Below are 23,582 nucleotides of genomic sequence, written 5' to 3'. Positions count from 1 at the left end.
GAGGATAACGAGGAAGCAGTGTGATGAGAGTGGCAGGAGGTGCTGATAGAGGCTTTCCCATCAAGGAGCCAAGACAGGATTGTGTCATTTTGAGTACCGTTGGCAGTCTCACAGGGAACACGAGGATGCTTTAGGATCTGACTGCTACTCTCGGTGCCATTTTAAGGGCAGAAAGGAGGAGGGGGATATTGGGAAGAAAATTAGATCTAATGGCATTGTTGTATTCGAGTTAAATGTGTGTTTAAGTAGCATCTTATACATGCTCTCCATATTTCAAAGTAGATCTTATCCTGAATGAGATGTATATCAGTTGATTGCTGTGTAACAAAACCCTCCCCAAACTTAATGTCTTTAAACAATGTTTAGTTGTTTCTCATAATTCTTATGTTGCCTGGGTGGTTTTTCTTCTGGTCATGCTTGGGGTCACCCATGAGGTGACAGTAAGCTGGTATATTGGCCGAGACTTTCATCTCCTGGTCTGGCCACAGCTTCCCCATGTGGGTGCAGGAGCGTTCCACGAGGGCCTCTGGTGTCCAGATGCTGGGGAAAGAGGCTCCCTGCTCCGTAGGAGGAGTTGGGGATCTTGTGGCCTTTATCCAGTCTACACAGGATGCGTGTGTGTGTGTGAGTAGTGAGCTAGGCTTGGTACAGAGATTGCACCAGAATTTAATTGTATGAGAAGAAAATTTGAGTTGATTTCCCTAAATTCTGGACACAGAATTGTGAACTACCTAGGTTTTTTCCTGTAGAGATTTCAAAACTTTGCAAGACTCAGTCTTAATCCTTGCCTGGCATTTAAGCATAAGTAGCACATTGGTATGCGTTGTCAAATTACAGGGTGAATTTAGAGAATACTTCACATTATAGAGCAAATGAAAAAGATCAGAATGAAAATTTACATATTTCTGACTAAATTCTTTCACCTAGAAGTATTATATGTTTTTAATAAATATTGATAGATGTATTTTCCCAACTTGGATTTAGGTTCCATTTATCGAGTATTTATGATGTTTCATTCAGGCTTGTGTGTTATCTACTTCATTTTGTAACTGCACGTTTTAGATTTGGTTCTAAATAGGGAGGTGCACACTGCCCTCAGTCCTGCCCAACTGAGCCTTCTCGGTCTGGGGCATTTCCCCTGATACTGTATTGACTAGTTCAGATTTTATTACAACCAAAGTAGGCAACACTTGTTAATATTTTCGTGATGTGACTCTGGAACATAAATAAGCAGAATCAAACCCTTCGTTTCAGAGTTGAATTGACAAAGATGGTCACTGGGCCTGAATGAGCAGCTCATGCTGCTTTGGGGATTTTGCTGACACTCAGAGAAGTGCAGGTGGTAACTCCCCAGCGCGTCCGCCTAATCCCTCACTGGAACAACTTTGCCCGGGGAGAGCTCTGCTGCCCCAGGCAGGCCTCCTGGAGGGCAGGAATGGCGATTCTGCAGGGTTTCCTGCAGAGAGTGTTGAGATGATGATTCAGGATAACTGTGGCGGGCTCTCCGCTTTTCTGGAGCAGGGTTTCAGACTTTGAGGAAGAATGGCAAGGCCTGAGGGAGGTGGTGGTGGGGGGGGGTTGGGATAGGGGCCTTCACAGGGAAGTGGGGCATGCTGTAGCAGTACAGGCAGGGGCCCAGGCTTGGAATAATCCACTCTGTGCTGTGGAGACTGAAAGCGGTTCTGTTCTGGGTGCGAGCTGGACGAGAGCTTTGAGGATGCTCTCCATGACTCCATGAGCCCACGCCGCATGGCCGGAGTCCAGATATGAGGCTGCTCTGGTAGAGGTACCTTTGACTGTGTTGAGATGGGCAAACCTTACCTGTACAGCTGAGAGGTTCATGCTGTGACTGACCTGATATTTTACAACTTAGATCCTTCTTGTGGGCACTAACAGGAGTATTTGGTGGATCTAAATCTTTCCCTCTTCTCTCCGTAGTCTCATAATACACACAATGTGTGTGAAAAGGGAGCCCCTGCATGATGGATAAGGCAGCTGAATGTTGCTGACAGATAGTCCAGGCTCTGTGTGGTTGATTTTGTCTTGAGGGAAGCTGTACCTATTGGGCCATCTTTCCTGGCACTGATGCTGCATTGCCACTGTATTCAGAGGGGATGGTAATTCTTGAAAGCACTGACTTTGGCTAATGCAGGTAACAAAAATGGGTCGGGGGGCCTTTAATCTTTTAAATATTTTAAGATTTTAAGGTGTATACTTCTTCAGGATTTCATCACACATATCTTAAATACCATTCATCACGGGTGTGTTTATCAGCTGATTAAAATATGTAATGCTAATTTTGGTATCTATGACACTTTGTTTTTCGGGTTTTGTAGCTTTTACACAAGAATGTGGTGCGTGCTACCCCCCTTCTTTCTGTACCACTAGAATGTAGCGAAGACCAAAATGTAAACATCTCATACCACAGGACATGAAGATGGATGAAGGTGCCTTCTATGAAATTACATACCAGCTGCAGGTTCAGTGTGGAGCAGGAGAGAGCCAGACAACAGCCTTTGCCGACATAGAAGAGGCTGAAATGAGAAGCCTTTGTGCCATTAATAACAGTTCTGGCTGGCAGCCAAAGGTCAGAGTGTAGGATTTGCTACAACAGTCAAGGCTGCTGGACCAAAAAGAGGAGGCGGGAGCAGCACAAGAAGCCAGGTGCAGGCTAGGGGTCTCTGCTGGGTCCCAGGAAGCCAGCTTCTTGCCTCCTGGGGAAGCTGTGCCCAGGTGTTCACGGCAGTTGAATTGTATTCAGTTGTATGGAAAATGGCTTCCATGGGAATCTTACTTGGTCTTCACTAAAAATAAAAAGAGGATTCTTGACCCCTCTGCATGTAGCATTTGTTTTGTGGAGGCACCGACGGTGTATGGAGGGCAGGGGCACGTCTGTGATCCTGTTTTCCAGATCGTGTTTTCAGGAGCAGTTCTGTAGGTGAGGACAGTGGCAGTGATGTGTAAGGACTTTGGAAAGCTAACGTGTGAAGCAGAGGCACACTTTGCTCAGTGAGTAACTGGCAACGTGGATGTAGAAGACGTTTGCTCTCAGTGAAGAACTCGGATCTTGTAATGGTTGCTTGCCAGTTCCTTCTCCTTCGTGAACTGGTTGATAACCATTCAGATGCTGCTTCACAAATGGAAGGAGTGATGCTCTCTTCTTTCTCTCACCTGTGAAGTCCGCACACAACAAGCATGGGCAGTTGCTCCTGAAGTTACCAGTGTTTCCTTGTGTGTTGTATTTGATCCCTTTGTAGTATTTTGGAAAAGTAGTTTGTGAGACATAACAGAACAGATTTAAGGGCATCTATATTTTTATTGAACTAGTTCTTTTTTTACTAGCAGAAATTAAAATGGCTATGAATAATCTTCCACAATCTTAAACAAAAAACCCACAACAAACAAAAAACAAAACACCAAGGCTAAATCTGTAACTTTAAGCATGAGGAGAATGACTGTCACATGCCTTGCTTCATGCATCTTTCTTGTATTTGTTACAAGCACCCTGGCTCAGGTGCAGGACACCACATCTGGAGCTTTTGAGTCGTCTCTGAAGTTGGCTGCAGGTGGCACCGGTCCAGACTAACTGAACCCTCTCGATTTATGAAGAACATTTTGTTGTTGGGTTCGTTGGTTCTCCATTGTCTAAGGCCTTCATTTCTTTTTCACCTTCCTTGACTTTAGAGCATAACCTTGTGAGATGCAGCTTTTGAGGAAGTGCGAGGAGCAAGAGTGCAGTATGTAGAAAGCCATCCTTGGAGCCTTGGGGCTGGCCTCCTAGCCCAGCCTCCCAGCACGAAAGCCACTGGAACCTGCCAGCTCTCTTCTTAAGAGAAGGCAGTTTAGAGAATATATGTCTAGATTTCCTGCTGGTGAGAGCATTATCTTCAGAAGCTCAAGTGTTTTGGTTTTTTTGTGTTCTTTATTTTTCTGAACACCTATTTGAGTTTGAACAGGACCTCTGAGTAAGGCCCATACGACCATTAAGGGGAAGGTCTTACAGAGGTCATTCTCAGATGCCTGGTGACTAAAGCAGAGTGTAATTTGGTACCAGTATTTAAACACAAATGCAAATACAAAAGGCATTGGTCTGCATTGCTCCTTGCGCTGTTGCTAAGCTCCGCACACTTACAAACTTGGAAGTCTTGGGGATGTGCAGCTGTGATGTGCCTGACAGAGAGGAAGAGCTCACCCGGCTGCCCCAAGGCCTGAGTCCAGGCTGTTCCCAGCGTCTGCCCTGCACAGGGGGTGTTTATCAAGGCCCCTGGGGTGCACGTTGCAGCCCTGGTTGTTAGTAGTAGTCACACCTTTGACCTGTAACAAAGGTTTCAGGTTAAAAGTTTCATCTGGGGGCCTCAGTTTCTCCATAGTTAAACCAGCAAGGGAGTCAGTATTCCTAGGGCCCAAGGCTGTAGGTGTGGCTGTTCTTGGTGGTGCTTGGGGAGAGACACATAGTAGCTGGGTGGTGTGGCCTAGAGGGAACACACCTCCTCTGCCCTCCAGGACCCACGATTGTGAGACAAGGTGGATTCATAAACAGAAAAGGACATAGTCACAGGACCATTTTTAAAGATTATTTCAGAAATTGAGCATAGTAATTGTGCCTGATTTGTGTCTTCAAGTACTTAACATTTTTCATTCTGTTCACTCCAATGTTCTTTTTTTTTTTTTTTTTTTTTAAGATTGGCAACAGTTGTTAGCTCAGGTGCCAATCTGCTTTTTTTTTTTCCTGCTTTATTTCCCCAAACCCCCCCGTACATAGTTGTATATCTTAGTTGCAGGTCATTCTAGTTGTGGCATGTAGGACGCCGCCTCAACGTGGCCTGACGAGCGGTGCCATGTCTGCGCCCAGGATCCAAACCCTGGGCTGTTGCAGCGGAGTGCGCGAACTTAACCACTCAGCCACGGAGCTGGCCCCTCCAATGTTCCTTACAAAAGAAAAGAGAAGAAAGGTGGTCCCAAATGGAGCAGCCAGCTCTCCCACCCCTCCTGTGGGCTTCTGGGGCGACCAGGAGAGGGGTCCTGGCATCAGCCTGCAGCCGCGGAAGTCCTGGCCTCACTGAGGGAGGGTGGCGATTCCTGGTGGTGCCTCCGTAGGGCCCCCTCTTCGAGTTCCGCTGGCTCCCACTTGCTCCTTGCTCTGCCCTCTGACGGGGTGCTCACCTGCAGCCTCCCAGCCGAGAAGCTGACCTCCCACATCCCCACAAAGACACCTGCTCCTGCATGACCACCACAGGCAGAAACAGCTCTGCTACTTAGAGTTGGCCTCGGGCACTCCCCAGAGCTAGTCCAGAAGGGGCTGACCGTAGTTGCCCGGGCATTGCTGCTTTGCACTCCTGAATGCCAGCGAGGGCTCTGCAGGTCTACTCTGTGACTGGCACAGCCTCTTCTCGGCTTCCTGCAGGGGTCACCTTGGTGAGGACCAGAGACCAAAGTGCCTGGGGCATGGGTGCAAAAGGTCTTCTCTTGGCCTGTCTGCTCCTGCTCTGACCAGGTAGAGAGGAGGCCAGGCTGGGAGAGGGCCATCCTGTGGGAGGGAAAGGAGGAGGAAGACAGAGAGGAAGGAGGCCTGGCTAGAATGGCCTGTGATGGCCAGTGATTACAAATGCCCCATTGTCATCCCATCTACTGTTCTCTCTCTATGAACTTGACTACTCTGAATACTTGATATAAGTGGAATCAAACAGTATTTGTCTTTTTGTGACTAGCTTATTTCACTTAGCATAATGTCATCAAAGTTTATCCATGTTGTAGTATGGGTCAGAATTTCCTTCCTTTTTATGGTTGAATAATATTCCATTGTATGCATATACCACATTTTGTTTATCGTTCATCTGTTGATGGACCCTTGGGTTGCTTCCATGTCTTGGCCATTGTGAATAATGCTGCTAAACACGGGAATGCAGATATCTCTTTGAGACCTTGCTTTCAATTCTTTTGGGTGTGTACCCAGAAGTGGAATTGCTGGATCAGATGGTAATTCTATATTTAGTTTTTTGAGGAACTGCCATATTGTTTTCCACAGTGGCTGCATCATTTTACATTCTTTTTTTTTTTTTTTTTTTAAGATTGGCACCTGAACTAACAACTGTGGCCAATCTTTTTTTTTTTCTGTTTCTTAAAGAACGGCACCTGAGCTAACAATTTTTGCCAATCCTTTTTTTTTCTGCTTTATCTCCCCAAACTGTGCCTCCCCCCCTCCGCCCCCCCCCCCCCCCCCCCGTACATAGTTGTGTATCTTAGTTGCAGGTCCTTCTAGTTGTGGCATGTGGGAAGCCGCCTCAACGTGGCCTGACGAGCGGTGCCATGTCCGTGCCCAGGATCCGAACCTGCGAAACCCTGGGCCGCTGCAGTGGAGCATGTGACCTTAACCACTTGGCCAGTGGGCTGGCCCCTCATTTTACATTCTTGATGGCAGCACACAAGGGTTCCAGTTTCTCCACACTCTTACCTGTTACTTGGTCCCCTGTGAGGTGCCCATGGCCACCGGCAGGTTCCTGTAGCCAGTCAAGACACATGGTCAGCACAGTCTTTCCTTCACAGCATGGCGACACGTTCACCAGATCCATGGATTGAAGGTGAATACCGGTGTGTTTAAAGGAAGTTTATTCATGCCACCCATCATGCCTTTTGGAGGTGCACATGTGAACCTGTCAGAGCCTCTTCTCCCAGTGTCTTCCCTCCCACTGTCTGTCTCCGTTGTCCCTCCTGCAAACTCATCCTCCTTCCTACCTCTGCCCTCTGGTTATTTTCTGGTAAATTTTTAGAATAAAAGATGTCAGAGCTGGATGTTGAACTGTTAGCGTTGGGACCTGCTGTCCTGACAGAGCAGCCTGCCAGCCCTCCAGGACAATCGGAGTTGGCCTGGGAGCTGACCCACCAGTGGCAGGAATCCTGGGCCTGTGGAGATGATGACTGTAGGGCCTGGGAGATGACACACAGGCTTTTGTTGCTGCTTATTACTTGCACTTGCACTGTCCTTTGGGGGGAGATCCCCAAAATTGCACCAGTACCTTCTTTACAGAGCTGGCATTTGAACCAGCAGTGTCTCATTGGAACACTCTCCTTAATGCCTTCTGGCTGCTGGACCTCGTTCTGCCTCTTCCAGCTCCCTCAGCCTCTTTCCTCTTCTAAGCACAAGGCACTGACACCCAGTTTCCCTCCGTTCAGTCAATGATGGCCTGGAGAAGCCTGTCATGTTCATCTCTGGAACTTTCCACTTTACTCCTGTGACAAAAAATGTCTCCTTTGGACTTGTTGAGAATCAGTAACAAATAATTTTTTAAAACCTGAAATAGTTTGTTCTTTGTCTGAAATCTATAAATGTTATATTTTTAAAATAAGAATCAGAAATTTGAGAAAAATTACTGCGCTTTGTTAGTGAAAAGCAACAGTTCATGGTAAGGTTTTCAAAATACTTTCACAATCATTTATTTGCTCTTTACAGTAGTAGTGTGAGGCGGCCTTGAATTGTTTAGGCTCATCACGTGCGCTTACACAGCTGCCATCCCTCCACTGGGTGGGGATCTGTCTGACTTTGGGGCTGGCTCTTGGCCTGGACCTGCTGATGCATTTCTTCTCTCTCTTCTGTAGGCCTGCTCTGGCCCAGCACTCAGGCAGGTCCTCACTAACAACACTAGCTCTCCTGGGTTTGGAGGATTTAGGCAGGAATTAAAGGCAGAGGCCTTCAGGTTTTCTCCAGGTTCCATTTCTTAAGATCTTGGGAAAGTCAGGTCATGTCTCTGAGCCCTGGTCTCCTAGCTGTAGGATGAGAACAGTCATGCCTCCGTCCACTTATTTCATGGTTATTTCATAGTTCCGCATGCCACGTGTTGGAGCACAGTCGCTCACTGTGGACAGATGATTGCGTGCCCCGGCTGGTGAAGAAACTACCCACCCCTTGCATGTCTGCTTAGCCCAAGATGAAGTAAAAATAAGCGTCTTTGCTTTTTACTTTGTTTATTAATGGAACAAAAACTTTGTTTTTAAAATACCTTGCTTTAACACTGATGATCCTGTGATTTGCAGGTCTGCTTCTGAGTTTATTTTGATGCTTCGTGTCATAGCTGGGAAAGGTAATTTTCAGAAGTAGAGCATACACCTTATACCGAGGGGAAGTTCACCACACCTGATAATTTTGACTGAATTCTGGTTAACCTTGATTAAGTCTTTTAGGCAGACAGTCCGGCTGAGGAAAGCTCATCCTAGCACAGGGCATGTTGGCGCCTCCCTTTTGTGGTTTTGGCTGAGAGTAAGCTGGGAGCAGGTGGGGTCTGCTGCCCCTCACTCCTCCTTAAGACCCGGCACCGGCTTGGAGGTCATGCGCAGCTCCACGCACAGCCCATGCCCGTTTACCTGGGAAGAGCTGGCATCGTTTTGATTTTTTCTGAGTTTTTTTTGGGGGGGGTACCAAATTACTTTATTTGAAGGAATGGTACAAATCCAAGAACTTAAGTAGATATTTTGGTACAACTTATAGAAAAGGTAAAGGTAACCCCAACATGCATGCACTGCCTCGGTGGATCAGGGAAGTCACCCGGTGGCTGGGGGAAGCTGGCCTGAGACTTAGCTCTCGTCACAGTCTCCCAGGGTGTGCTTGTCAAAGAGATACTCTGCCATGCCAGATTCAGGGGCCCCCATCCTGCGCAGGTTGGTTACGTGGTCACCCAATTCTTTGATGGCTTTCTCCTGCTCATTCAGGTAATGAGTCTTGAGGAAGTCACACAAGTGGGGGTCATTTTTGTCAGTGGCCAGTTTGTGCAGTTCCAATAGTGACTCATTCGCATTTTTTCCCAAGTGTAATGCACACTCCATTGCCTTCAGCCCATTCTCCCAGTCATCGTGGTCTGGTTTCTTGATGTCCTGAAGGAAGATCCAGCCGCCTCGTTGGTTCTGCAGCTTCATCAGTTTCTCAGCATGTTCCCTCTCCTCATGAGATTGGTGAAGAAAATATTTGGCGAAGTTCTTCAAAGCCACATCATCGCGATCAAAATAGAAAGACATGGACAGGTACACATAGGAGGCGTGGAGGTCCAGGCTGATCTGACGGTTGACGGCGGCCTCTGAGTCCTGGTGGTAGTTCTGGCGCACCTGTGAGGGGAACGCGGTCGTCATGGCGGACGGCTGAGGAGAGGAGAAGGCGGCGGCCGCCGGGCGGCGCTGTGAGGAGGTGAAGGAGGGCTGACTCAGTGGCCGGCCGGGGCGGGGAGCGAGCGCCGGGTTCCGTTGAAGCACTGTTGAAGCAGGAAACCGCGGCAACTCCGACGAAGACTGTGTCAGATTTTTTCTGGTATTTTAGGTGAAAACAAAGCATGTTGTTCCAATATTTTCTTCTTGCATTCTAGTGAGTCTTCAGCGCATCCCTCTGTGAACCCCCCTCGGGGCTCTGAGAGTCTGTACCCCTGCTCCCCTCCCACCTTTAGGGCTTTTCTTTCCTAGAGGAACTAGGAGATGGGAGCTTGTCACATCGTCCTCACCATCCTTTGATGATAGAATGCCCAGCAGACGAGTCAGACCTCAGATCCCTGCAGCCTTGCGGCAGGTCTCCATCCAGGAGGAGCAGAGGGCTGCCTGGGTACACCTTGCTCTCCGTCCGACCTGTGAGGGTTCTGGCCTTTTACCTGGGGTGGGGTTGCTGGTGCAGGAGGCTGGCTGGCTTTCCATAGTAAGTGCTGCTCAGAAGATTCCATTTGCTGAAACATTGATTGTCTTAAGCACTTTATGTTTGGCGACTTGTCATTAAGTCATTTCTTAGAGTTTTCTGTTTTTAAATTCAGAGTGAGGAGAAAAAGGAGGCTTTGCAAATTCTAGAGAGAGAGATACTGTGCTTCAACGAAAACTTTTTTTTTGGCTCAGTGCAGACTTCGTTACATGTAAAATTAATTTGTGAAGATGCCTGCTGGAGAAGACTTGAATGAGCAAGGGTGTGTTTGTCAGCCACCCTTGCAGTGTATTCTTTAAAATCAGTGAAATGGCATGGCTAGTACACCCCGAGGGTGGGGCAGGAGTGGGAATGTCTTGACTCATAGCTCCCTGGTCGGAGTGCTTTGGGGCAGTGTGCCCCTGGGTGCGACCTATCAGCCGTCAAAGACCAGGGCGCACAGCCTGCAGGGGGTCTTCGCTGCCCCAGCTCTTCCCTGTGGTCTGATGTCCTGTGGCCCAGGTAGCACATGCTTGGCTGCAAAGGCTGGGTCTTGATTTCTGGTGTCTCAGTGCTGAAGGGCTGGTGCTGTCTGCTGTGTGGCTGGTCCTCAGAAACGTTATGTTACGTAAATGTGTGACCAGTTCCCTGAGACTGGTGTTCATTTGTGATGAATCTTCCTGCCAGTCTTTCTTACTCACCCTTTGAGATGCTGTAGAGACAGGTGAAAGCTCCCAGTTTACTTTTTCTTGTGCTGTAATTTTACATTAGTGTTAGAATGTAGTAAGTAGACCCAGTAAAGTTAGTATTTAAATATTTAAGGTTTAACTATTCCATACCCTTTCCTCAAACTCATGACTTTAAAAATAATTTTGTTGTAATGGTCTCCTCTGCTTAAACACACCACTGAGTGGAAGAAGCAGCGAGTGGAAGAGGCCTGGGGGTCCGTGCCAGTTCAGCTCTGTCCTGCAGAACCGTGCACAGAACGTGTGCAGCTTGCAGCAGGGACGAGACGTGCTCAGTAAACCTGCATGGCTGAGCTGCAGACATTCCCAGAGGCAGGCGGAAGCTACGTCGATGGGGGTTCTTAATGCCAGGTTGGGTCATTTGGTGGACAAGGACCAGCATGGGACACTTTTGTGCTGAGGAGTGGCCAGAGCTGTACTCTGGGCTGGTCAGCTGCAGCATGTAGTCTGGATAGGCTGGGTCAGCGGAACGCAGCCCTGACCACAGGCCTCACTGTTCGCATGAGAGCCGCCCAGAATGATGGCAACGTTTTCTCCTGTGCTGTCTTTGCCGAGCAGCTCGAATAACAGTGTGTGCTCCTCTGCGTGCTCCTCTGTGCCCAGCAAGTGCTCTGCTGCCCACTGACCAGCACAGATAACAAGTCACTGGGGTCTTGGGCGCACGTTATCCAGGGGCCACGCTGAGGTGTGCTGTCTGCCAGAGAGTAGTGGGAGAAGGCCACTCTGGGCCTGCATGCCTAGCCTCCGAGCTTGGTCTGGGGCACATGTGCACAAGGCTGTCATGAGGCTCAGTCCCTTGGACAAATCCTAGTATTTGTCCTGTAGTCCATCCCTAACGAACTTTGTTTCATGCTTTTTAAAGAAAATAGCAGCTTTATTGAGATATAATCTGCACACACTGCACTTCACCCATTTAAAGTGGTCTTTGGTCTATTCAGATACATGCGCATCCATCACTAGAGTTAATTTTAGAACATTCTCATCACCTGAGAGAGAAACCCACCCCCTTTCATCCTCCTTCCTCATTTCCCCCCAACCCTAAGCGGACCACTTGTCTACTTTCTGTCTGTATGGATTTGCCTGTTCTGGACATGTCACATCATGGAATCTTACACTGTGTGGTTCCACAGAGAAACCCATGCATGTGTGCCTGTGGAGACAGGTCGGGAACACCGGTGGCAGCATTGTTTGTAATGGCAAAAACATAGAAAGAACCCAGATGTCCATAATTTAACTTGCAGACATGTTAAAGAGATTGTATCAAGTGTTTCATTTGAAAAGTTTGATATGGTCCTCTTTAAGTGTGACTGCATGTGTCAACTTGGGAGAATTGGTTATTTCCCCTGGGGCGTAATGCAGGTTTGCAGGACAAGTTGGCCTCCTTCCTGCTCTGCAGCAGTTTCTTGCCCCATCCCCTGAGGCAGCCATTGGAATTGCTGGCACTTTGACTCTAGAGAAGCTCTGTGCTCCTCCCAGTGTGCCTGCGGGCTCTGCTGTCTGCTGGGTACCGAAGCCACCCTCTATCCACTCCTGCTGACGCTGCTGCCCCGCAGGACACTGGATGCCACCATTCCCAACTCCCTGAACGACACAGCTTCCAGGAGCATCCCCCATTGCCCCCTCCACCAGGCGTGCTTTTGTGGGGGGGTGAGTGTGAGATGCTCTCATCAGCCTGCAAACATGCTGCCCTTGTCCTCTTTACAGAAGAAATCCAACCCTACTTTACTGCTAGCTGCCACCTCATTTCTTTGCTTCCCTCTGCAGTGGTGATGGTCATATCTTTGTCTCTACATCCTCTCCTGCCCTCTCTTTCTCAGCTTTACTGAGGTTTACTTTAAATACAATGAAATTCAACAGTTCTAAGTGTACAATGTGATATGTTTTAACAGAATCAGTACAGTCATGTCCCACTACCACAGTCGTGACATAGAATATCTCCATATCCCAAAAAGACTCCTTTTCAGTCAAAATCCTCCTCCTATCCCTTGGACCCAGGAAACCACTGATGTGCTTGGGTCATTATAGGTTTTCTTTTTCTAGAACTTAATATGAGTAGAGTCATGCAATGTGAAGTCTTTTGTGACTGGTTTCTTTCACTCAGCATGCCATTCCACTGGATACGTAATTCATGTGTTTTTCCAATTGACAATTGTAGATATTTGCATATTTTCCAATTTTTAACTATTATGAATAAAGCTGCTATGAATAGTTGCATACAAAACTCTGTGTGGCTATGTGTTTTACTTTCTCTTTGGTAAATAACTAGGACTGGGATTTCTGGGTCATATGGTAGAGAATGTTTAACTTTTAAAGAACCTGCCAAACTGTTTTCCAAAGTGGCTCTCCAGCTTCCTGTCCCACTTGCTCCATCCTCACCGTCCTTCGCTATTGTCAGTCTTTTTAGCTGTGGCCGTTCTGGTGGTTCTCTGGTGGTATTCCATTGTGGGTTTAATTCCTCTTCTCTGATGACAAATGAGGTTGGTTATCTTTTTCTGTACCCCTGCCCGCCTTTTGGGTCATCTCTGTATCTTGTTTGGTGAAGTATCTCTTCCTTCATATCTGTCTTTTTTGTCCATTTTTAAAAATTGAGTTGTCTTACTGAGTGTTCTTTATATATTCTGTACTTTAGAGAATCAATTACCAGATTTATGTTAGTCAGATATTTTCTCCCAGTCTGTGGCTTGTCTTTTTATTTTCTTAACAGTGTCTTTTTTTTTTTTTTAAAGATTTTATTTTTTTTTCCTTTTTCTCCCCAAACTCCTGATGGTACATAGTTGTATATTCTTCGTTGTGGGTCCTAGTTGTGGCATGTGGGATGCCGCCTCAGTGTGGTTTGATGAGCAGTGTCATGTCCGCGCCCAGGATTCGAACTAACGAAACACTGGGCCGCCTGCCGCAGAGTTCGCAAACTTAACCACTCGGCCACAGGGCCAGCCCCAACAGTATCTTTTGAAGAGCACAAATTTTTATTTTGGTAAAGTCCAAGCTAACAATTTTTTTCTTAGAAACTTCATGCTTTTTGTGTCTTAAGAAATCTTTGTCTAACCTAGCATCACAAAGATGTTTCTTCATGTTTTCTTCTAGAAGTTATGTAGTTTTAGCTCTTATATTCAGTTCTGTTGTCCATTTTGACATAATTTTTGTATAAAGTTAAAGGTCCATTTTTTTGGGCAAAAGGATATGCACTTATCCCAGCACCACTTGTGAACAAGATCACTGTTTCCATTCAGTGGTTTTACCTTCGTGAAAAATGAGTTGAGTGTGTCTGTGGGTCGTCCTCATGCAGCATCACACCGTCTTGATCACTGTAGGATAGAGCAAGTCTTGAAATCAGATAGTGTATGTGTTCGTACTTTGTTCTTTTTCAACATTGTTTAGGCTGTACTAGGTCCTTTTTCATTTCCATATGCATTTCAGAATCAACTCATCAATTAGTACAAAAAAGGGTCAGCTGGAATTTTGATTGAGGTTGTTTTGCATCTATAGATCAATTTGGAGAGAATCACCATCAATATAGAATCAAGTTTGTTTAGTGAGGCCTTACACAAATTTTATTTATCCCTAAGTAATTCATTTTGGGGATACCATTGTAATTGTATTTTTTTAAAAAAAATTATTTCCTATTGTTTGTTGGTAGTGTATAGAAATACAATTTGATTTTTTAAAAATAGTGACTTATCTTGCAACTTTGCTAAACTCATTGTATTTTTTTTTTTTGAGGAAGGTTAGCCCTGAGCTAACTACTGCCAGTCCTCCTCTTTTTGCTGAGGAAGACTGGCCCTGAGCTAACATCCATGCCCATCTTCCTCTACTTTATACGTGGAATGCCTGCCACAGCATGGCTTTTGCCAAGCGGTGCCATGTCCGCACCCGGGATCCAAACTGGCGAACCCCGGGCCACCGAGAAGCATAACGTGCGAACTTAACCGCTGCGCCACCAGGCTGGCTCCTAAACTCATTGTAGTAGTTTTTTAAAAAAATAGATTCCATAGAATTTTCTGCATAGATGTTTATGTCCAGTGTGAATAAAGACAGTTTCACTTGGTCGTTTCCATTCTGTATACCTTCTCTTCCCTTTTCTTGTCTTCTGCACTGTCTAGGACCTGCGGTACAGTCAGTGAGTAAGTAAGTGATGTGAGTAAGGTGATCATCCTTGGTGATGTGGGCGGCCCGGTTCTGTCTGTGATGAGGCCTTGAGACTTGCAGAGCCCAAGTGCTGCCCCAGGTTGCTTTCAGACTTGCCTCGGTAGCCCTCACAATCCTGAAAGCCAATACCTTGCAATAAATCTCTTAATATATAGTGCCTATTTAATATGTACCTGTGTCTCTGATTGAATCCTGACTGATATGAATGTATAATATATGTTTATTGATTTTATAAACTCCCCTCTCTTTTCCATCAGTGATTGTCGTCTTTCTGTTTGAGTAAGCTTCTGTCTCGTCTCCTGCTCCACTATGGAAAGACCTGTGGGGCCTAGTGTTTCATCCCAGTCAGGGTCTGGCCGGTGGCTGCACATGGTCACCTGCCTTCCTGCTTCCTGCTGCGTTGTTTAGCTAGTTCTCCATCACTTAGCTTGTCTGCTTCATGGCTTGTTTAAAACAAACACCCACCAGACTTGTTTGCTTTTTGTTTACTTCATGTTCTTACCTTCATCATGGTTCCCTCCTGTGCTTTTGGGTATATTCTGATATCTCTAACCTCTTTATTGGGACGCCTTCTGGAAGTAAATACATTTCCCTCTAAGAACCACTTCATCTGGATTTCCCAATTGACTCTGTAGCATTTGTCATTCCCCACTTTGAAGATTTTTAATTCCCACTGATTTCCTCTCTGATGCTGGACTTCGAAGTGCATTTCTTACCCTCAGATGGAAGTGTTCATGGTCTTCCCTGCCTTCCGCCTCCAAACTGCATTGTGGTGTGAGAGGTTGGTACTTTCAGAGTTTTTAGACTTGCTCTGGACGTGTGTGGGGTTAGTTTTCATGGCTGTCTGTTCCTTGTGTCCTTAAAGAGAGTGGGCATTGTGCAATTATTTGCTGGCATGTTTTGTATGTGCTCATTGGATCAAGCTGGCTATTGTGTTCAGATCTTCTCATTTGTGGTGGGGTTGTCTCCTTGGCCCGTTCATTGGTTAAAGTTGACTCCTGTGAGTGTGGCTGCATCTGTTTTCCCTGTTCGGTCACTTTTGCTCTTTACTTTGAGACTGTCTTACTCTGTGCGTAGATATTTGGGACTGTCTTCTTTCTCTTCCTCCCCTCCCCCCCCCCCCCCGACACCCCTTTGCGTTTTACTGTTATGGTGACTGATGTTCTTTCGTGAGTTGTGTTTTGGCTCAGGCCTGTGTCCAATATGAATGCAGCAGCCATGGCTCTTCTGCTTGGTGTTTACCTGGGGTGTCTTCTCTAGATCTTTCTGGAGCTTTGTGTTCTAGATATCCCTCACTCATCCTGAGCTGCATAGGTACCTTTTCCATTCTAGTCTGATGAACTGTCTTTTAACTGGACTTGCTTAGTCCTCTTGCTTTTGTGATTAATGAACATTTAGTTCTCACATATTGGATTTGAGCTTTCTATTTGTCGGCATGGAGTTATAGGGAAAGGCTCTTACCTTATTAGACGCCTGGAGCCCCTCCCAACGCAGGCTGCCTCTCCTCAGGCTCCTTGTCTATTCGTTTTGATTACGTAGTGTGTGGGTTTATATCTTTCTTCTGTGACTTTCACTTCTTCCAACTGTTCTTTTTTACTGGAGTTTTCCATAAGAAGCTTTGTAATGAGACCAGAGAAAATACAGTTTAGTGTTTACTCAAAGTTAAAGACAGAAATTTTCAAAGTTGTTCAAGTTTTCCACCTCTGTATTTGTGTCCTTTTACTTTTTTACTAGCGAGGGTGCTACTGCTGAAATCATCTTGCTGACATCATCTTTCACCCAGACCCTCGAGTGCTCTCCCCGTCATTGTGAAGGCCACAGTCGAGCTCTTCCCAGCAAGTCAGCCCTTGCTCCTGGCCAGGTTTATTCTCATGTCCCCTGACCCTCCTGAGCTGATCTCCAGGCCTTGAAGAAATACTGAGGCTTTATCCTTAAGACTGAGTTAGCTTTTAGACAAGGGAAGGGCAAGACTCCTTTGTTCATGGATTATTTTGGAAGGTGGAGTTATTTTATCCCCAGAAGGATAGAGTCGGTGTCAGTCTGTTCACTGAGAGCGTGCTGACCCTGTGGCTGTCCTGAGAGCTCCCCAGCTGGAGGCCCTGCCTGGAGGTTTGGCTGGCAAAACATGCCAGCGAGGGTGTGTCTTTGGATTATCTCAGCTCTGCCTTCGTTCGTAAAGTGGAAATAATACCATCTGTTCAGCTGAGGCTAGTTAGAGGCTCTAAATAAAATAACATATGAAAGTAAAGCACCGTGCAAATGTAATTTGAAATGGATCGTTAAACCCCAGTCACTGACTGAAGGGGGTGGGACGCTGTCATTAGTTACAATTGCCAGTGTGTACCGTGTACCAAGCACTCGCCTGTGCTCCGCATGGCCCTGGAGGACAGTGGCTTTTCCCAGTTTACAGACGAGGAGACCGAGACATGGATTAAATCGCTTGCTCATGATTTCAGCCAGTGAGCAGTGGAGTTGTTGATGCTGTGTCCACATCCATAGCCACGCCTGTGTGCTTCCAGCGTCTGACTTGCGGGTTCCCTGGACCTGAAACAGCCCCATCATCTGTAGTTCCCAAGGCGCCTTCTTTCCCTCTACTCCATTAGTTTACTCGAGTCTTTGGAGCAAGGAGCGGAGTCCTACACAGCCAGCAGAGCACAGAGCACACTGGAAGAGAAAATGCATGGGTAACGGGAGCGGGAGTGAGGTCTGGCTTGACCTGTCACCACCTTTGGTTTCCTTCTCAGAGTTGTAGGTGCTTCCTTGAGAAACACCAATGGTGAATCTTTGGGAATAAACCTGTTAATTTTTCTCTGCGAAGGTACCAAATATGGCTTATAAAAAGCTTCTCATCAGGCAGTAACTGACCAACAGGTTAAGACTGGTTGTTATTTTGTGTTTTCTCACTGGAGTGAAATTGTGAACCAGGTTCTTCTCTAGCAGGTTGTCAATCCAAGATGAGACTCTGGGCTTGCGTGTACCCCCTCCACTGTCACTGTCTCTCCCTCTACCTGGCCCCCAACTCACACACACAGGAACACCTGCGTACTCTGACTTTTAAGAAATTTCGTATAAAAAGACAAATCTGAATTGACTTTTACTTTGAAAGAATTAGCCACAGATGCAACTGAAATAGCTGGATCTTTAAAACAACCACAGTGTTGGAGTTTATAAATGTCGATTGTATCTGCTCAGAAATGTATCTGCTCAGAAACTGAGATATTGCTTAAACAAAATGCACTTAGATTTGTGAACAGACATTGAGTACATAATTTCTCTTGGTTTTGTATCCCAAGCTCAGAATTAGAAAGCGTGTAAATGACATCCTTTTCAGGACACGTGGTGCAGACCTTCTCTTCCTTCCCGTCCTGCCCTTCCTTTCCTTTACCCCTTTGCCATTTTGGGATACATCAATTCAGAAAGACACTTTGAGTAAGCAAAAGTTTGATTATTCTGTAAAAACAATTTCTCAGAAGAACTTTTTTTTTTTTGAGGAAGATTAGCCCTGAGCTAACATCTGCTGTCAATCCTCCTCTTTTTGCTGAGGAAGACTGGCCCTGAGCTAACATCCGTACCCATCTTCCTCTACTTTATATGTGAGATGCCTATCACAGCATGGGTTGTCAAGCAGTGCCATGTCTGCACCCGGGATCTGAACAGGAGAACCCTGGGCTGCTGAAGTGGAGTGTGTGCACTTAACTGCTGCGCCACCAGGCCGGCCCCACAAGAACATTTTTAACATCTCAGTTTTAACATGTGATTGTGTGTTTCTTTGTAATTTTTAGTATTTAATTTTAATGATGACTGTACTGAGAAGTGTATCTGTAGGGCCCATAGATTTTTTTTGTGCATGTGAGGAAGATTGTTGCTGAGCTAACATCTCTGCCAGTCTTCCTCTATTTTGTGTGTGGGACACCACCACAGTATGGTGTGATGAACTGTGTATAGGTCCCTGCCTGGGATCCAAACCTGCAAACCCCAGGCTGCCAAAGCGGAGCATGAGAACCAAGCCACTACGCTGCTGGGCCAGCCCCAGATTTTTGCAACATGAAATATCAAGTTTGTTTTTTCTCTTAAAAATGTCAGCTCATGCTTGGAGATTTATTTGCCTAGTTTTCTGTGTAATGCTTTAAAAATATGGTAGAAAGGAAATAAGGAAAACACATATTATTCTTCACCACATCACACGCTGGAAGAAGACTAGGATGGATACTTAGGATCTTACTGAAGATGAGGTGGGGATTGGTATGAAGTTATGCCAGTTTATCTTCTGTTCAGTCAGGCCTGAACTAAGCAGGCCTTCTGCTTAGTTCACGTAGGGCTGTTTCTCTGCAAGCCTGGTCTGGAGCACACCTGTTTATAGTATTGGTTTATCCTAGGCTAAGTGATCTCGTTCCAAGGTCTCAGAATCTCCAATTCCGCGTTTTCTTCCACCAAGATGAAATGGACTGTTTCCCACAGATAGAAATGAGTTCTGAGGCTGACATCTTGGACTGTTGCTCTGCTTTACTGGGAGTATGTGGTCTGGCCTGGACCGTCTCTCTGTGGCTGGTTTCCCCAGGCTGCAGGCCCGCCACACCTTTCTCCTGTTCTGTTGTGACTTGCTGGTTTGTGGAGCCAACCTGTCAGTACCCACCTGGGCTTTGCAGCCAGGTGCTGAGTGACTCACAGCAACCTTGGAAGGGGTGGGCCTGAGAGAGGATCAGCTGACCATGTGGGGAGGAGGGCATGAGTAGACTGTGGGTCAGCAAAGCCCCAGAAATCCCTGCGGGGACTGCAGCTGCTCTCAGGCTCACTGTCCTGTGCCACAGACTCTGCCGTCTCGTGGCCACTTCATGTCCGTACATGAGTTTGCACAAAGATCATTAATCCAAGGGCCTTATTTTGTTTTCTGTAGATACATAATTATTCAGAATGTCTGGTACATCCGGGGATTAAAGGCACGTTTGCGTACATGGAATTGCTCTGTGTTAGCAGTGGGATTTTAAGGCGTGGGTGGGTAGAGAGGGGAGGGGTGGGTGGTCCTTGCTGTAATCTGGGGTTTTTATGCCATTATCCTCTATTTACAGCTTTCAGAAATCAGTTGGTGTCACTGCACGTATGTTTAGAGCCGTTGCTAAGGTGACAAGCCTCGGTCTCACCGCCCACACTGTCCTTCTGGGAGGTGGGAATGGGATGGCTCGGTGGGGTCTGTGCAGACGAGGGCATCCTTGGTGCACCTGGAGGACTCTGCAGATGGCCCTGTTCCAACTTACCTTGTCTGCTTGCTCCTGTTAGCTTGACTGCCTGATTACTTTACCTAATAACTTAAAAGGAAGGACCCTGTGATGTGGTAACATGGAGAGAAGCAGAACAACAGCACTGCTCTCCCTCTCGTCCCCATTTCCTGGTTGCATCAGAGCCCCAGTGTTTTCCATTGGTTTCACCTGCTCTTTCTCCTCAGAAACAAACTGTGGACTTGGGCTTTAGACGTTCGTTTCTCAGTGGAAATCTCAAATTTTTCTTTTCTTTTCTTTCCTTTTTTCTATATTGTGTATAAGTAACATTAGTCATATGACTTGGGTTATAATGTGTGATTTTTTTCTGGGTTAAAGAAATCTGAAATAGGGGCTGGCCCCCTGGCTGAGTGGTCAACTTCATGCGCTCTGCTTCAGTGGCCCAGGGTTTCGCCGGTTCAGATCCTGGATGTGCTCTCGTCAGGCCATGCTGAGGCAGCATCCCACACAGCACAATTAGGATATACAAATACGTCCTGGGGGACTTTGGGGAGATTGGCAACAGATGTTAGCTCAGATGCCAATCTTAAAAAAAAAAGAAAAAGTCTGAAATTTATAGTATAGTTAAGTCTCTCTGGATGTGTTGGTAAACTTTTAGTCTGTTTGGAAGTTGGATTGGGAAAGTAAAATGTTCTTCTAGTGCTTCATTTGAGTGTATCTGCTATTCACTTGCCATGTTGCTGTGCACTTTCAGAAAGAAAAAACACCCATCTAAACCTTTTTGGGCCATGGACTCCCTAAGAGTTGGGTAAAAGCTATAGATCATCTCCTGAGGAGAACGTTTCTCTCTCTGCTTTCCCTGTGTGGCGTCTGGAGGTCCGGAGCCATCTGGGCTGTCATCCCCTCATCTCAGCTGTTACTAGACTTTATCTTAGATGTTTTGCCCAGGGAGAGCCTCATGTTACCACTTGAGTTTGCAATTTTTATTTAAATGGAAGTTTTTGATTATTGACTCTTTTTGTAGAACCTGATCTTGTTCCATAGGAGTCTTTTAGATTAAAAGTATTTTTCTACCTTTCCCAACCATGATCTCTTGATAATTCTGTAATGTTGAGACATATGCCCTAACCAGCGGTAAAGGAGGGCATGTTTGTGAATGGCTGTACTGTGTGAGGCTTCATCACATTTGTAAAAGCATTTACAGTTAGTTTCTTGCAGTTCCATTTCTAGTTGTAAACCTTGAAGGAAACTCTTATATATATAAAGAAGTGTATGGACAAATGTGCATTGTAGCATTGTCTGTAGTACTGAAGAGTTGGAACTGAACACTAGTCAACAAGAGAATGGGCATTTTTCAGACAATGAACACCACATTGCAATTAAAATAAATGAAGTGGAACTGCATGTAACAAGTATGGGTAAATCCCCAAAGCATAATGTGGAGGGGACAAGGTGTGGGCGGACCGGTGCAGTGTGTTTCCTGTAAAAACATCAAAAACGATGTTCATGGGTTTACATGTAGCATAGTATAAAACATGTATGGGAGAGATTAGCATCAAAATCCAAAATCTTTGGAAAGGAAGAGGAATGAGAGCAGGATGGGGGTTATATAAAGGGCTTCAACTATGTATGTAATATTTTTTATATTAAAAAAATTCCAAAGCAAATATGCAAAATGAACAGATGGTGCATACATGAGGGTTTGTTACATTCTTATGCTTTTCTGTATACTTAAAACATTTTAATGAATGTTAGCCATTATTCTTTGTTACTTTGTTGTAAATGATAAGGATAGGAGATATTTCTTATGCAGAAATCATAAAATATAATAACACATTTTAAATAAACTTAAGGGTACTCCAAATGCCTGGAATGCTTTGAAAAAGAACTGCTTTTACACCTGACACTTAACTAATGTAAATCTACCTGGTGCAGGACAGGTGCTGTGGACTGTAGGGCTTTAGAATCTGACCTTGGTGCACTGCTGTGGACTGACTTGGCCAGTTTGCAACTTTTTAAAAAAAAGTTTCATGGTTGGGGTTTTTTTTTTGGTTTTCTTTTGTTTTAATTGGCAGGCATAAGCAAACTTGGCCACATCTTACTCCTTTTCTTGTGTCCAGGAGGAATTCACATGTGTCTAAGGTCCTTTTATTATCTAATACATGGTTTTTACCTTAATAGTAAAACTTCATCTTTTGTTGTGATTATGGACTGAAAGGGAGTTTGACAGGCAGCACTGGAGGCAGTTTCTAGCTGGCCAGGGGTTCTGTTCTGCTCTCCAAGCATCTCGCTTGCTAGCCCTGGGCACTTCGTTTGCACTTTCTTAACTTCCAGTTTTTCACCTGTGAAGTAGACATCCTACTTACCTCATAGGGTTTTATCCAGATCATGTAAGCTAAATGATTAGTAAAACATGAAATGTAACAGAAAGTGTTAGTGCACAGTGACATTCTATTTTTTTTTCTGTAATCAGATTATAGAAACAATATATGTACATGGTAAAAACTTAGAAAACACAAGTAAAACTTTCTAAAAAACACATTCCTACTGCTCAGATTACCAGTGCTGATAGCTTCTGGATTCTTGTTTCATAGGTAAATTATATTTTATATATTTTCTATTTGTAGCAAAAATGAGATCATCCTATTTTATAGCCTGTTTTTCCCCATCAGTCTCTACCTTTCCATTTCAGTAGACCTTAGAGCTATCTTGTGGAAATGAGGATTCTGTCCATGACCTGTCCTGTTAGGCACGTTTGTCTGGTGTAGAGGTTGGCAGTCTTTTTTTTTTAACATCTGTTGCCAATCTTCCTCTTTCTTTTTTCTTCTTCTCCCAGATCCCCCCAGTACATAGTTGTGTATTCTAGTTGTAGGTCCTTCTAGTTCTTCTCTGTGGGACACCACCTCAGCATGGCTCGATGAGCAGTGCTACATCATTGCCCAGGATCCGAACCAGTGAAACTCTGGGCTGCTGAAGTGGAGTCCATGAACTTAACTGCTTGGACACAGAGCTGCTTGGGGTTGGCAATCTTTTTTTTTTCCTCTTTCCTTTTTTTGGTGAGGAAAATTGGTTCTGAGTTAACATCTGTTGCCAGTCTTTCTCTTTTTGCTTGAGGAAGATTGGCTCTGAGGTAGCATCTGTGCCAGTGTTCCTATTTTGTATGTGAGATGCCACCACAGCATGGCTTGATAAGCAGCGTGTAGGTCCGTGCCTGGGATCTGAACCTACCAACACTGGGCTCCCAAAGTGGATCGCTGAAACTTAACCATTGTGCCACCAGCTGGCCCCAGCTGGCCCCAGCAATCTTTCTCTTAAAGGGCCAGGTAACAAATATTTCAGGTTTTGCAGCCTAAGTGGCACTGTTGAGGAGGATATTATGTAGGTATTTGTATAACCATTTACAGATGTGAAAACTGTTCCTAGCTCCTGGATGGGCCCAGCCCTGGCAGGGAGTATGAGCACCACCGCTTGTTAGCCCTGGTCTGAGCTGGGGTGAGGGCCTGTCTGGGTCCCTGACCAGCAATTCCCCTTCTCCAGAGAGGGGCAGCAAGTGCCTGCCAGCCTCATTTTTGGGCTCAGCTGAGACCTTTTTCAGTTTACTGTAAACAAAGCCCAGTTTCTGCTCCTTGGCAGAGAATAGCCACATTCAGAGTCGGCTGCTATGGTTAAGAGGAGCAGTCAGCACTCCAGGCCTGGGGCTGTTCCTCTGGGTGGAGGTGACCCCAGAGACTGGTGTGCCACCTTACTCCAGGGGTCTGAGGGGTCATACTGAGTAAGACGGAGAGCCAGAGTGCAGCCTCTGCTGGCCGGCAGTATGAGCTGCTGCGTACCACATCG

General features: G+C 45.8%; 1 protein-coding gene and 1 pseudogene across 24 annotated transcripts in view; one reads left to right on the top strand and one right to left on the bottom strand.

Annotated features, from left to right (window-relative positions):
- The window catches only part of ANKRD11 (ankyrin repeat domain containing 11), a 213,756-nt gene that overhangs the window by 129,305 nt on the left and 60,869 nt on the right, over positions 1-23,582 (top strand). The window lies entirely within an intron of this gene.
- On the bottom strand, positions 8,405-12,601 carry LOC100051834 (ferritin heavy chain pseudogene; annotated as a pseudogene).

Source organism: Equus caballus, chromosome 3 (assembly GCF_041296265.1).
Source record: "Equus caballus isolate H_3958 breed thoroughbred chromosome 3, TB-T2T, whole genome shotgun sequence".
NCBI classification, from domain to species: Eukaryota; Metazoa; Chordata; class Mammalia; order Perissodactyla; family Equidae; genus Equus; species Equus caballus.
This window is presented reverse-complemented; position numbering and strand designations above follow the sequence as displayed.